At 39.9% G+C, this 15,065-nt stretch overlaps 1 protein-coding gene across 6 annotated transcripts in view; it reads left to right on the top strand.

The window, feature by feature from the left end:
* The window catches only part of LOC138934405 (uncharacterized), a 240,405-nt gene that overhangs the window by 73,059 nt on the left and 152,281 nt on the right, over nucleotides 1-15,065 (top strand). For 5 of the 6 annotated variants that reach the window (XM_070298103.1, XM_070298105.1, XM_070298099.1 and 2 more), the window contains one exon: nucleotides 10,707-10,808. The gene's annotated coding sequence lies outside the window, so the exon portion shown is untranslated. Of the gene's footprint in view, nucleotides 1-10,706; nucleotides 10,859-15,065 lie in introns of all 6 variants that reach the window. The other variant, XM_070298100.1, reaches the window with a different exon arrangement.

Raw genomic sequence — 15,065 nt, 5'->3', positions numbered from 1 at the left:
AGGGTTACAAGTTCGTTAGATTGCGGAGATAGGCCTCCACGGGCTTATTTATGGATCGAATTCGCGAGATTTCCGGGAAAACTCGTTTTCCCCCACCCTCTTCTCCCTCGTGTTCGTAGTCACGGTGTGCCGCCCCGTCGATTATGATACGACGATTCGATGGAGCGCGGGTACGTGATATCACTGACTAACGAATCTAAACTTTAGAAATCGGATTTAGGTGCTGTCAGGTGGACCGCGTCAAGTATTGTACATAAATCACAAGCGCGTCGCTCGGATATCCCGCTAACTCGACGAGTGACCGCGTCGGGAAAATCGCGGGGGTTCGCTCGAGGAAAAACGTATGTCGAATTTACTGATCGTGCATTAAAACAATTGCATCTAAACAATCTAAATAATTACGCGCGATCCAGATATTTAATTTCTATTTCAACGACAAATGCATGCGCTCGTTTGAAATGCTAGATCGGACGCGCGGCGTATACATAAGTAAATACATAAATGTCGTAAAACGGAAGAGACAGGACCCGGAATTTCGTAATCGGATCGCGCCGACGAATGACAAGGCGTTCGACGACAGCAACAGCTGAGACGCGTCAGGACGCGGTTCTCGCATGGCAAATGTCACCGCCGCCGCCGCCGCCGCCGCCGCCGCCGCCGCCGTCGTCTCGTCTCTCGCCGGTTATGACACCAAGCTCTCTTGTAGGGTGTATCGTATCGAGCACCAAACCAATCAAGTTGCCACAATGGGATCGACATAGCAGCGGCGGCGGCGGCCTCCGATACCGCTGTAGAATTTTCCTCGGAAACGATCCTCCTCTACTTGATACAGTGCTACATAGAGGATAGCGTATCTTCTTCCCACCGAGCCGTATCGGGAGATTTTCACTAACAATAAACGTCATCTCTCTCTTTCTCCCCCCAAACCCTCTATCTCTCTCTCTCTCTCTCTCTCTCACTGGTAACAACAACGGCGAAGCGTAACGTGAAGGAGATCGTCTCCATCGCGCGAAAGGACCCGGGAAGCAAATGGTGGCATCGATTTGCCATTTGTCTCGCTCTCGTCGAGCGACATCATCTCCTCTCATCCGCTTTCCGTCTTACGTTCCTTCGCGCTATTTATCTTGGAATTTGACGCGCGGAATTTGCGTCACCACGAGCTAAGTCCGCTTCTCCAGCGGACGATTCTACGCGATAGTATAACGGACAAAGATGCTACGGTAGGAGCTTGAGGAAACGTTTATATTTCTAACACCTGACGGCTCGGGGCGTCGCTCGATGATATCGACATCATCTATTGCAAATAATCGATTGTATCGGCTGGTCGAGATTATGTCGAATTTTTATTCCGTTTATTACGAAAAATAAATCTCGCGCTTAATTTGCGAAAAGACCCGGTGAAGCGTTCAACGCCGGGCAACCTGGAATCTTAACGTGTTACCGTGAAGTAATTTCTGAAGGAAATAATTTTACTATTAAGCTCGCGTGGCGAGTTTACGGCGTTGTTGAAGCATAAGAAGCGAAGATTATCAACAGCTTTGAAAGAATCGCGATGATCGTCACGGAACGTCCGAGAGCGTGGATTTACCGTACTTAACGTTAGGCACGCAGCGACGGATCGGACAGAAAAGTCGAGGGACTCTCGTTATCGCGGTCGTTACCAAGATAATATCGTCTCGTTGTAGTACGAAGCACTGTACACCCGCGACATTCGCCAAGTGAGCCTGCATGCAACGCTACAACTACGTGGTTACACAATGACGACTTAGCTGTAAACCAGCTAACGAGGACGTACTTCGACACCTGGCGGTAGTTTACTTTGTCAGTGTACTCTTGGACTATATAAGCGTGCAATAACGAGGGATAACTGTTATTAGATGTAGTTTACTCCATCTATCGCGTTAACGGTAACGCCTCGCGCCCCACGGTTTATACCAGTAACGCAAATTTGAAATACACGTAGTACGTTTGAGTTATGCCCGAACGATTATGCTTTCGAATTGACGTTCGTTATACAAGATGTTTACTCGCCGTCGCATTTCGTGTATAGAATATGTCCCTTTCAAAAATTGAAATTTAATTGAGTTCTCTGTGTGTGCCATTTCTGCGAAAATTCAATATCAAATATAATTTACACAATTAGTTTGAGAAATAAGATCCTTTTAAAATATGTGTCCACGTAAAAAAAAAAAAAAGCTAAAACTACGTTTTCTCTTTATTACTCGTACATCTCTCTCGAATCTAATTTATTAAAAATTATTGATACAGAAGCGATTTTTGTTTAACTTGTTGCCGATGCGCTCATTGGCGTATATTTGAATTTTCGTTTGTTCGAATAAATATCCCGTTTGTTTGAATAATTCGAGAGCGGGATGGGTTCATGCGCCGTGCATAAGTATTCGCGTCGATAAAGCGGACTCGCATGCGCTGCGTGTTTTGAGAGCGTTGTCGCTACACAATCGCGGTTAATCACTACCATATTCATGCACACGATACGCGTTTCTTAGTCGCGAGGGTAGGCTGTGCACGGGGTGCCTACTAATCCGGCACGCAGATGGGACCGTGGATTCGTTAGTTGTTCCGAACACGTACATTGAATTAACACTGAGCTTAATTAAATCGCCAACATAAATAATCATAGCTGCATTTTGAGTGCAACGCCATGAGCGACGCTACCGGGTTTTAGAAATAGCAAAAGAGAATTCCCCAAGCACGCTCTCTCTCTCTCTCTCTCTCTCTCTCTCTCTCTCTCTCTCTCTTTTTCTCTGTCTGTCTTTCTCTATCTTTCTCTTTCTGCATATGCTATTATTACATTGTACAGAATACGTCAAAAACTTTCATTTTTCAGATGCATCTGGGAGTTGAATTTTCCGTAGCAGATATTGGAAACTCGCGATATTTATCACGCCATTTTAATTTATGGCAAACGTATTAGGAACTGAACTGCTTGAAGTAAACAAAAAACATCGGTATATTCAACGGAAAAATGAAATATAATATAATTAAAATAAATAAAATTTACCGTGATGTATTTACATTGTCAAAGACCGGTTCATATAATTTCAGGTTTGATAATTTCCTTTGTCAATTGAACGCGAATTGTTTTCGGTATCATGAGGATACACCTTGATGATCCATCTCGTGATGGCTTTAAAATTAAAAATAATTTAATTTGGGAAAGTAATCAGGAGAATATATATTAACAACGCGATACTGCTTCGGGCTCATGTAACGAGAATGTACGATGATCCTTTTCGAGACATGAGACTCGACAAAGCGGAAAGAGAGAGAGAGAGAGAGAGAGAGAGAGAGAGAGAGAGAGAGAGAGAGAGAAGGTGGACTTTACCCTATGGTTTTTTTCCTAACGGGAAATGTTATGACTCTGACATTTCCAATACGTCCGAGCCGACGGTATGGCGAGCACAGTAATGACATTTGACCGTGAAATATAATACTCGTATAAACCGGATAGACGGTAGTTCCCTTTCAGCGGTCATAAATGCGGACCGGGCGAGTGCTTTAGCGAAGTGAATACCTTTCTGTCGTGACGGGAGCATCATCCTCGCCAACACGATGCGATGTAACGCAATTTTCCACACACGATACAGCGACGGGCTTGGCGAAGAGCCGTAATCATAAACAGCAATATCAGGCGTCAAAGAATTAACGACGTAAGATCGCCAGCTTTGCTTATCGTTTCGCGTTAAAATTTTACATGCGCATTACAATTGGCCGCTGGCGTCCAAGTACAATATCATAAAGTGCTTTGTGCCATCTTAATTAAGGTTTTAATTATTTCTCTGAAACTGCCGGCAAATGTAACTGATGTTTACGCTTGTAAACATCAGTTGGTCGACAGTCGGTCGCTCGTTATTTCCATTTCTATTGGAGATGACGTTCCGATTAATTAATTGCGATTAATTCGATGGGATTGTCGTAGAAGAATTTCTGCAGAGAGAGATCGTATCGTTGCGTGAAAAATTCCGACACGCCGTTGCCTACCGTAAGTTTTTCCTCACTCGTTACCGTTCCGCGAGTTGTCCATTATTGTCATTTGTCATGTCTAAAAAGATTATACCTATAATGTATTTCGAGATAAAAACGGCGATCCCTATTTTCTCATATGTGTTTCGTAAAATATAGTTCTATGTGTGTAGAGCTTACATTTACTTTTTGAGTGTAATCTAAGGTGCAAAATGTGCCCCAGATGCGCCGTGTACACGGTGCATGTGCACTTATTCGAGATACGCTATCGGTAATACGGTGCAATTTTCATGGTGCTATATATTTTTTGCGACATTTTCCGCCATTGTTTCGGATTCACATGGATTGTTTGCCTTTCGATTGTTAACATACAAAATCTTGGGTAATCCGTATATCTTTCTATCTCAGTATCGCGAAATATACATATAATTGTTAAGGTAAAACCATTAACAATGTATGCATTTGTGCTTAACGATTTCTATTAGTCTCCAATATCATTATTCGGTTTTTTTTTTTTTAAGAGGAAAAATATTACTATTTTCTTTATTTGTTAAATATAATATAAAATAAGAATAAAATAATAATATAAAATAAAAATGTTACTGACTGGATATTCTTATGCAATCGTTATATCTTTTGCGGCGTATGGAATATAAAGGCGTTTGATTTTACAAACGATTTTGATTTGATATCTTGGATGATACATATGGCTTCTCGTACGACGTAAAACACATATTACGTACAAATTGGTCATCATGTAACTATTACGAAGTACGACGAGTTGCACAGTCGATACTATATTTATGACATAACAATTTTAGAATCGGCACTAGTGCTGACTACCAAAACAATGACAAGAGTTATTTCCTGTCTGACAGGTGTCGGCAAAACGTCGATCGCGTTTTGTTTTTCCCTTTCTCTCTCTCTTTCTCTCTCTCTCTCTCTCTTTTTTTAAATATCGTTCGCTACAAGAGCAGGCAATTGGACGGACACGGTATGTAACATGGCAGATCGAGAACCGAATATGTCTGCAGGGATAGACGATGCCGGGCGTTTTTTTGCGTATGAAAATTTTAGAGATGTGATGAAAAAACTATGATGTAAAAGATTAATAACATTAATTCTCTTCTCGCGGAGAATAAAAATTAAATATATATATCCCAGTATAAATATTAATATTTTTGTCCCCAAAAAAAAAAAAAGAAATGAATATTGCGTTACAACGAAATAATCCCTGCACATATCAAACATTTTATGACGATCCTATACGATGAAGATCAAAATGTCTTTACTGATTTAAAATGCGCTAGATCTCGCATCTAAGACGAGACGTTTTCTTGTCTAATCCGTTAAATTCCCGCGGTCGTATCATCACGTAAAAAGACGTGAGCACGTCGTAAATGCTCTCGCGTGCGATATAGAAAATTTTATCTGCAGCAAGATATCAATTATTGCACGCTTCTCCTCAGCGTGGTAGACAAGATTTAGATCGGCGTTTAGCTCGTTCACAGCTTAACAGCTTCCGCGACTAGTTTCCTCTGGGTCCGCTGTACGAACGGAAACTCGTAAAACCGGTCATACCGGTCACTGTAAAAGCTACAGTCTGTCATCAAGCCGGAAGTGCACAATTACAGTTGCCGCCGGTTTTGCAAACGAAAGCAAAAGAGTGACCCAGATTAGTAATGTACAAAAAATTATCTTTATTTTTTCATTCTTTGTCCTGCGCGCGCCTTTGACCAAGAACGAGAAAAGAGTCGGAAATTTAAAAGGTGCTGATTGACTTATCAGCGTTGTATCGAATGAACCCAGCTTTTCATTGAGCTCGTTCTCTTTCTTTGTCTAGCGTATATTTTTATTATCTACGATCTATGTAATCGTTATTTCTATTCACTGTCACACGTCATGCGTGTCACTAGACTTTTATGCACGGACAAAACGTTTTATCTTATCTTGTTCCCTTTTTCTTCTTTCTCTTGCTCCTCGACAGAAAGTGTCGCGTTGGCAATTATAACTCCCGGACTTCGTCTTAAGTCTCTATTTTCTAGACGAAGCTCGCGTTACCGTCATCCAGCGAATTTCTCTCCTCTCTCCACGGTATATAATACTTGGGTTACATTTTCGGTATTTCATTTCTTTTTCCCTGTCACTTTCGCGTAAAGTAAAAAACGACGCTTAAGAATCGAGATGAAATGAGAAGAAAAATAAAAGTTAGCTACGCGAATGGAGAAACGTTCTGCGTTCTACAAGGGTATGTACCGCAAAACGGAAAAATTAATTACTCCTGTGACTGGTTTTCCATCACATTTCTCTACGTATATTCGTTGTACAAATTATTTAATAGAAGAATTATAACAAAAAAAATCACAGTGTAAATAATATTTTCAAGTTCTTATCCGTGATTTTGTCTTAAAATAAAAAAATTGCTTTATCGTATTTTTTTTTTTTGCGCGGTCATTTCAACGAAATAAATTCCCAAACGCAACATAATATATATCTCTTCTCTCGTCCATTTATTTACGTTACATAAAGGAAGACTCTGCATTTTTCGTATAATTCAATGCTATTGTTATTAGAGTGCTAGATTTGCTGATAATGATGCTCTCCTTTTGATAGACTTGTAATACGATATTTTATTGGCGAATATATATAGTGTCTTTGTGTGTGTGTGTGTGTGTGTGTGTTGTACATTTACAGTTAAAATATATTTATAAATCTATTTAACACACACACACACACACACACACACACACACATATATATATATATATATATATATATATATAATTTATATGTATAGTTTTAATTTATTTGTAAATTATAATTAAAGTGTCCACTCGTAATTCCTGGTAAAACAGTCTGACATTTGTCGCAAGGAAAATAGTAGCACCGAGGTTAACATTCGAAAAGTTAAAGTACGCTTTTCTATTCCCATTCGTGTACAACATTTCTCTCCCTTTTTCTCTCTTCCCATCTTTTTCCCTTTAATTAAATATTACGCGTTATTGCGCATCATTTAAATTCAATCGCACGCGGGGAGACAAATAGGAACTCTTACAATTAATATCAGTGCGATACACGTTTTTATTTCGATGTGCAAATCGTCCCAAGTGCTGGTCGAATTTCTAGCTGAATCCATCAAGCGCGGATAACTGCTTGTGCATCTGATGTTTCAAGCACTTCGTTAATCGAAATGTTTGATCTCTCTGGGGTACTTGTTTTTTTTTTTTTTTTTTTTTTTTTTTGTATGTTACGCGATCGTTTTCCCATAGTGCTCTCAACGGGGATCTGCTGTTTTTTGCGCGCGTGAAACATACACTCCTGCATTGATGAATTCAATATGCCATCCGTTCTATCAGACTGTTAACTTTTCGCGGATAACCTCGACTTGGAACGACGTATCGAGTAACATCCGCCAGTTTACTTCGCGTTTGACATTGCCTTAGGCGTTTCATTAACGAAGTCTCCCCGTTGTCTTCGACGAATGTGGATGCTTGCTAATTAAGAATGCGACTTGACCGAAAGAAGCAACGTAATATGGCTCAAGTGACGGTGGCATTTTTTAAATCGATTCTTTTCGACGTAAAACAACTTTTTACGAACGTTGCGTTGCATTACATCATTAATGGATGGTTGATTTCGAGAGATTGATGTATCGTAAAGCGAACTTACTTTACGACAGGGTGAACGTTCTCTCTTTATAATACGGCATTTATTTTTAATCGCCCTGGCATAGTGTATACGCATACGCAATTTATTACTATTTTATTACTTGGCAAGAGTACTTAGCAAAAATAGAATTTTATATGGATATGAATATAACACTTAAAGAAATATATACTGTGTCATAAAAAAACTATTCGATCTCGCATAGTAATATCGGATTTCGGGAACATCTGAGAAGGGCGATATTTTTTTATATCGATATCGGATACGAATTTATCGATTTTGAATCCCCCCCCCTTTTTTTTTTTTTTACAAACAATATTATTTTGAAGCTTGTGTAGAAGCTCGTAAAGAATCGAATGCAAACATATCGTTAGCGTGCTGCGTTTTTGTTATTTTTCTCGTGTTATTTTTCTCGTTCGTTGAATTTAACGCAAATATTTTTTGTATCTGCACACCGCGCAACCGGTATGAGTTTTGTTCTTTAATTATTATTGGTTCAGACGCGTCGTTTCTGTTTCGCTGTACAACAAGGATGTAATTACGGGATCCTTGGGATAAAAATTTTTGCGACGCAAATTCGCACGTCGATTTTCTGCGGCTAACAGTGGCCTTTTTTAGCGTTGCATCAATCTAAGCGCAACTTTTTTAGCTCTATGTTTTTTTTTTCCCCCCAATAAAAAAGGGTTATTATTTTTTATCTAATAAAATTATTAAATTTGAAAAATGATTTTCTGTAATTCTGACGTAATTCTTTTTAAAAATTTTGAATGATTTGGATTTTTTTGTAAAAGTAGAGTTTAGAAAACTAATTTTTAATCTGCGAACAAGTATATTAAATAAAATCTTGTTCGTATGAGAGGTGTGCTGCTTTAATCTTTCCTAAACGTGAACAATAGACCATTTTCAGAATTATTTGCGCAAGAAAACCATTTTCGAGAGAGCGAGCACAGAAAACCGATGTGAGATTCGCGGATATATATTGACGTTCAAGATTTCCTTCAGGATGTATTAGTCGTAAACTGAAATTGTCGCGTCAAATATATTCCGCTATTTATTCCTATCGCCGGTCTCTCAATTCCTTTTTGCCGATCCGCGGTTCGTCTTTCTCATAAATTCCGTGACGGCCGGGAAACTGAATGTTATTCGTATGAATATCGCGTCTATTCGGCGGACGCCGTTGCAAGGGATTCCTCTCATAAAAGGAATACGCCGCTCCATCGGAACGAAGTAGTTCGCTCCAGAAAAATCCTCCTTCCTCGGAGTGCGTAAACATAAAAATTACGTAGTCAGTGGAAGACGATCTCGTAAAAATTTCTCACAACGCATTGGAATTTTTCTCGAGAAAACACGAATTTCGACGAATATCGACATTTGCAAGAACAGATTTTAGATTAATTTAATTCACTATATCTAAAAGGAGTGTTGGTATGTTTTATCATATATATATTTTTTTACATAATTTTTATACTTTAATTATAGCATTTAGAAGCTAGATCGTTATTCAGGATTTTTCTGCAGTTTATTTTCTTAAAATAAGAACACGATTATATGCCAGATATAAGAGGGGACAGAACTGTATTAAGTATACAAAATTGTGATTTCGGGGATGCGGTGGTATTCGCGAATATCCCGAGAATTTGCGGTAGAAAAGTATTGCTCGTAAATTCTGGCCGAGCATTTCGCCACTTATTCTCGCCAGGCGACTACGTGTACCTTCCTCCATTCAGAATTCCGCTCAACTTTCTTCGTTTCAGAACACTCGGAGCAAGGGAACATCAATGAGTAAACTTTGCCGAACATTTACGCGCGAGCACTATCATTTTTTTCTTTTAGAAATCATATCTCGGTATTGTCACATTGCATAAGATCGTACATTTTATGCTCTCTGGAAATCTGCATTTTTTATTTCTTTTTTATTAGACAGCGATTATAATATTATTAACATCTTTTTTTATTCCTTTTAATCTATTTTTTACTATCTTTTTCATTAACTATGGGGAATGTGTTTGAATAGATCGTTTCTTTATTTATCGTATTTCAATATTAAATAAATACAACGAGAAATGATCGATTCATCGACGAAATTGCAGACGCTTTCAGCGCGGCGATGTCGTTTTGTAACGATAAAATAATTATACGAAGAATGCGCGAAATCGGGGAGGGGGGGGGGGGAGGGAGGAAGAGGGGAGACGATCACGCGGAATTCTCGTTTAAGACTTCCCTCAGGATTTGCGCATTCGCAAACTTCGGTCGCCGACTTCACGCTCGACTATATTTATTCCCGCTGCTTTACGACTCGCTTCTTCCACTTCGTTATTCGCCCACCTTATCGGGCGTTTCACTCCCTCCTCACCCCCCCCCCCCCCCGACGCAAAAGACTCGCACTCTGCAGAATGATTATTTATCCAAACGTTCCCTTCTTCGGCGATTTTACACGGCTTTATAAACGCGGGCGAGAGGAGTAAAATCCAAACGTTATCTCTATTTTTCTCTCTTTCTCTCTCTCTCTTTCTATCCTTCTCTCTGCACAAGTATCGATTTTAATTTCAGCAGAGTACACGCCGTCGCGACGTCGCGCAAGAATCTTGCGAGTATTCCTGTAAAGTTTGCGCGAACGAGATTGTCGATATTCGACGGACTGGTGAATAACGCCTTTTGGCTCGTTCCTTTCTCGAAAACGCGTTTCGCTTCAATTCGTCAGAGTCTAAAGTTGAAAAAGCTCCGAGTTTTATTTTACCCCTGTCATCTCTATGCGTGAAATTATCGGGATAATAGGATCGCGAGCGCGATTCAAATTTCTCCGGTATATTAATCGAATAATGATGATCGGATGTTTGTATTTTGAAACGATGAAGGTATAATGATTACTCGTTCGCGGTTATGCATCGAATTTGTGGTTTTGCTACGCGTAGGCATGCACGTGTACGCGTGTTTCGTTTTCATGGCGTGAATATTTAATCCTTTTAGAGAGGAATAATACATTCTCGCTAATTTTATCGCGTGAAATTTAACATGATATCGTTGACTATTCTAATCAGTTTTTTATTTCGTTACAGGGGAATCGAGGCTGAAGGCTGCGAGACTGGGAGGAGGCGAATCATCGCCAGAATACGAAGTCGGGATAAATAGGATGATCAAAATAACCGTTGGATAAAGACGTAAGCGACGATTATGCATGTTTGACGAGACTTGGCATGATATATTACAGGTACAAAGCTCGACGTGTAATTACATAATTCTGCATTAAATGTCATAAGCGTAATTACGTTTTCCGATAGCTATGCATGAAAATCGAGCATAAATTGAAACGTAGATATTTAATCGGTACGATCTATGCGTTTACATGGCAACCCACTAATTACACTGGCACATTTTGAATTACATTTAATGGCACCAATTCCCCGTCGAATTTGTAATTTTGAATCGAGGCCTTTATAAAGATAATACTTATTGGATTAATAAAATAAATATATATAAGTTATCGAGCTGATACATCTAAATTATAGGACGAAATTTACAAAATATTTACCAATTCACGTTTATACGAGAAATGAAAAGAATTTTTCGAAATATAAATGAGATAGTATCTCTTTTCAATTAATATATGCTGACAAATTTTGTTAAGCTTGGGCATATTTGACGAATAAAACGTCGTGACATCCCGAAACTTAAATTTTGCGGAGCCGGTCTAAAAGATTGCGGCAACCGGTAGGTGACACAGCGGCGTGTACGCGAAGAATCTTTGCGCGTTGTGCGTGGAATACATTTGCAACACGTACGTACGACGCAAGGTGTGTGGTTTAAACTTGCAAGCGGACTCCGGATATATCGCTACAAAGTCGTGGAAAATCTTCTTCGCCAGGCGGGACCGAACGTGATATCCGAAGTCACTCACGAATTCATAGGATATTTTTTCGCCCCCGCTCGATTCCTCATCTAGCGCCTTCCCCACTGTCTTCCGCCTTTATATAACCTCTCTTCGTCTTTCTTTATTTCCAGCTTCTTCGTCGGCGCGACTTACTCGCGCTCACGCGCGCCGATTTCATAATGTTTCCGAAGATCTTCCAAACATCCTCGTTTCTTATCCGCTATAAATTTCACGGCAATCGGCTGTAAACTCTTCCGCACGGCTCCACTTTCTCCGACCGCTTTTTCGCGGTGGTTGATATCCCCCCCCTCCAAAAAAAAAAAAAAAACTTTTTTTATTAGAACTATGTGGCCGATTGGATCTTTCCGGAATGTATTGTATTTTTCTCATGTTTCAATTTTACGTTTTTCATCCTGATATAATAACTTGTTAAAACAAATTTTTATTACATTGTCAAAGATGCATTAACGATATAAGAAGAGGAAATCGTACAATCGAGATGAGAAGATATTAATCGTGGATACAATCAATGTATCGCGGACATGCTCAGTATTTTCCCTTGCTTCTTACAGCGTTACTTTTGCATTTTTCCTCCGTAAATTTATTCCGCAAAATGTTCGACGTTCGTAAAAGCGCATTACGGAAATTGTAGAACGTTGCGTGTATGTGGAACGGCAACTTATACCGGTATACCGGATTTATTGCTTGCGTATGTAATGCGAATAGCGCGAGTCAACAATGTATAGGAAGTCTTGTAGAAATAACTCCGGGGAATGGATGGCCGCGAGCAATCGAAAGTATCCTATTCTCGATTTGGCTACGACTCCGCGAAATCTCTCGAGCGTGATAATAATGCCCGTATCTATCCGTACCTTAATGGTAGTTACATCTTAGGGGGATAATCGTCTTGGCGACCCAGTTTGCAAACGCATTTGTCGCTTCGCAGAGAGATACGGAAAGAGGAAGAGAGTGAGAGAGAGAGAGAGAGAGAGGGCGGGGGGAGAGAGAGAAAAAAAGAAAGATAGAGCATGTATGAAGCGTTGTATGAACACGTGCTTGAAGCTGGAACGTAAGGCGTTTGCGCTTTTGAAGCAGTCTTAATAGCCACTCCGTCGCGGTGCTCTAACTTTCGAGCGTTTTACTTGAAATTCTGAAGCGAAAGTTCTTCTACTTAATCCAAGTATAATAACACGAATTCTCTGCGCTGACATAATCGAAACGTAAGATACTCCGCGAGTGTCTCGTACGATTGGCAAATAACAAGAAATTGATAATCCGATCATCCGCATTCGCAATATGGACAATATTAATTTAATGATTAATGATTAATTAATTGACTATTCTAATTAAACATGATGGTTTTAATATAGAGATAATAATAAATTACAATATACATTACGTGAATTTCGTAGATTTTCCAATTTGTATTTTCCACCACGTTTTTGCGTAATTATTATTTATTTCGAGGCTCTCTCTCTTTCTCTTTCGAGAACGCTGCGATCAATAACTGCAAACGGGTACGAACGATATTACAGATAATGCGGACGGAAGGAGCGGGTGCTGCGAGCTCTCGCATTTTTCGAATTACCAGATTACGAAGACGCAATAAACTCCTCGGCATCGTCGAGATGTTTAAGCGCCTCCGGAGTTCTACGAGTGCTTCCTGGAAAGCCAGGCAGTCTTGCAATGATCTAGTTGAAATAAAAACATACTAGATATACCGCATAAAATGATCAGCGAACGTGACTTTTTTCACCGGGGGAAGCCACCCTTACGGGATTAATGTCTATCTAATGAAACTTGTTAGAAGGTATACGATCTCGTCGCGGTGCTTATCGATCGCATTTCTCTGAAATAAAAGTAAAGCAACAATATCGCGCGATAATGAAATTTCTAAACGCGACATGGCGTATCAAATATTTTGAAAGACTCTTTATGTTTTTACTTTCCGTACTGTACACTTTGCAACGAAGGGGAGGGAGATCTGATAAAATACATATATTTCGCGACAGCGGGACACATTGTATACTTTGGACAATATGCATAAACAGCGACCTCGGTAAGTGAAACATTTTTCCTTCCGTCACTTTTTGCTACCTTTCGTCTTTTATTCTTGTATTTTATCTTGTTTCTATATCCTCGGCTTCCTTCCTTTATCCCAGCCTTCTGTAGCCACGAGGGTGCAAGTAGTAGTTATGTCTCTCTCATCCGGCTTGCATTTTAAAGAAGCAGTGGGAGTTCTGGTGGCTAACGACGCGTACATTTTGAAATGGAAACGAATCTAAAGGAGACGATAATTATTGCCAGTTTATTCGTGCATATGTATGAGGAATGTTTTCTCAAAAATTATTGTATTTTTTATATATTTTTTTATATTTTTAATAATATATTTTATATATTTTTTTCTATATAAACAAGTCATATGCTATTAGAGATGAAAGATTTTTAAGTAAATATCAGAATCTGTGCTCTCTCTCTCTCTCTCTCTCTACACATAAGTTAATTACATTTATTCGAAATTTGTCTTGAAAGTGCGCATTTTTATGCGATTTTAAAACTTTCGTAGAGAGATTAAGCTATTGTCTTTCTTTGGCATTTGTATCCATCTGTTTCTCGAGTACAAAAGTATATTTTGCTTCATTTACTTTGCATCTGCGCATCGTAACTACAGCAGTGTCGAATTTCGCTCATCACCTCTAATGTAGACGATGCTCTCGAATCGTGCGCCCAGACTACATAGGATTACGCGCGAGCATCTGCCGCCGCGTTCCCGGCTCGTATTACGTGCCTCCCTCTATTACAAGAGGCATTAATGCTCCCGATGGTCCCTGCGCGTTTTCGGAGCTGGGAAAAACAATAGGTAATTCCCGGGACACTTGTCCGCTCACTCGCGCGCGCGCGCGCGCGCGCGCACTCTGGTACCTGTCCATTGTTCCTGCAGACCGGTCGACAGGTAACAGAAACGGAACGAAGAGAGTACGACATAAGCACGTGGAGTGAAAAGCGGAAGGAAAGCGGAAATTGTGTATGAATGTACTGTTGTCCTAAAAAATTTTCATCAGAATTATTGATATAGAAGAGTGGATAAAACGTGGAAGGGGGCGGCGTTGAATCGGCGCGTAGATACTAGATAGGGGCAGAGCCTTCCGAGAGTAAGTAACATCTCCGATAGATTCGAATCTTCGCGCTTCTGCGTCGTCGTCATCGATAGCGTCTTCATCGATACCATTACGATCGGTTTGCCGTTACCCAACTTTCCCGAAATCAGGGAAAGCCTCGCCAGCGTTGAAAGTGCTTCCGGTCCTCTTTGTCTCTCTTTCTTCCTTTACGTTATCTCCTTCTCTCCTTCTTATTTAGCGTTCCACTCTTTTCCTCATAATTTTCACTTTCAATTCTCTGTCCTGTTTTTAAATCTTCCGCGACTGCGCCGATTTAACAAGGTGATGAAAAAGAGGTGGTCTTAAAATCAATATATATGAATATTGAATCACTGCGGTCATTTCTGGTGATTTCGCGCCAGGCGACAGATTTGACGATTCATTGCGCG

Source organism: Polyergus mexicanus, unplaced genomic scaffold (genome assembly GCF_030449975.1).
Source record: "Polyergus mexicanus isolate NDT 795.1 unplaced genomic scaffold, iyPolMexi1.0 SCAF_6, whole genome shotgun sequence".
Classification (NCBI taxonomy): Eukaryota; Metazoa; Arthropoda; class Insecta; order Hymenoptera; family Formicidae; genus Polyergus; species Polyergus mexicanus.
Note: the sequence above shows the minus strand (reverse complement) of the source record. Positions and strands in the feature narration are given on the sequence as shown.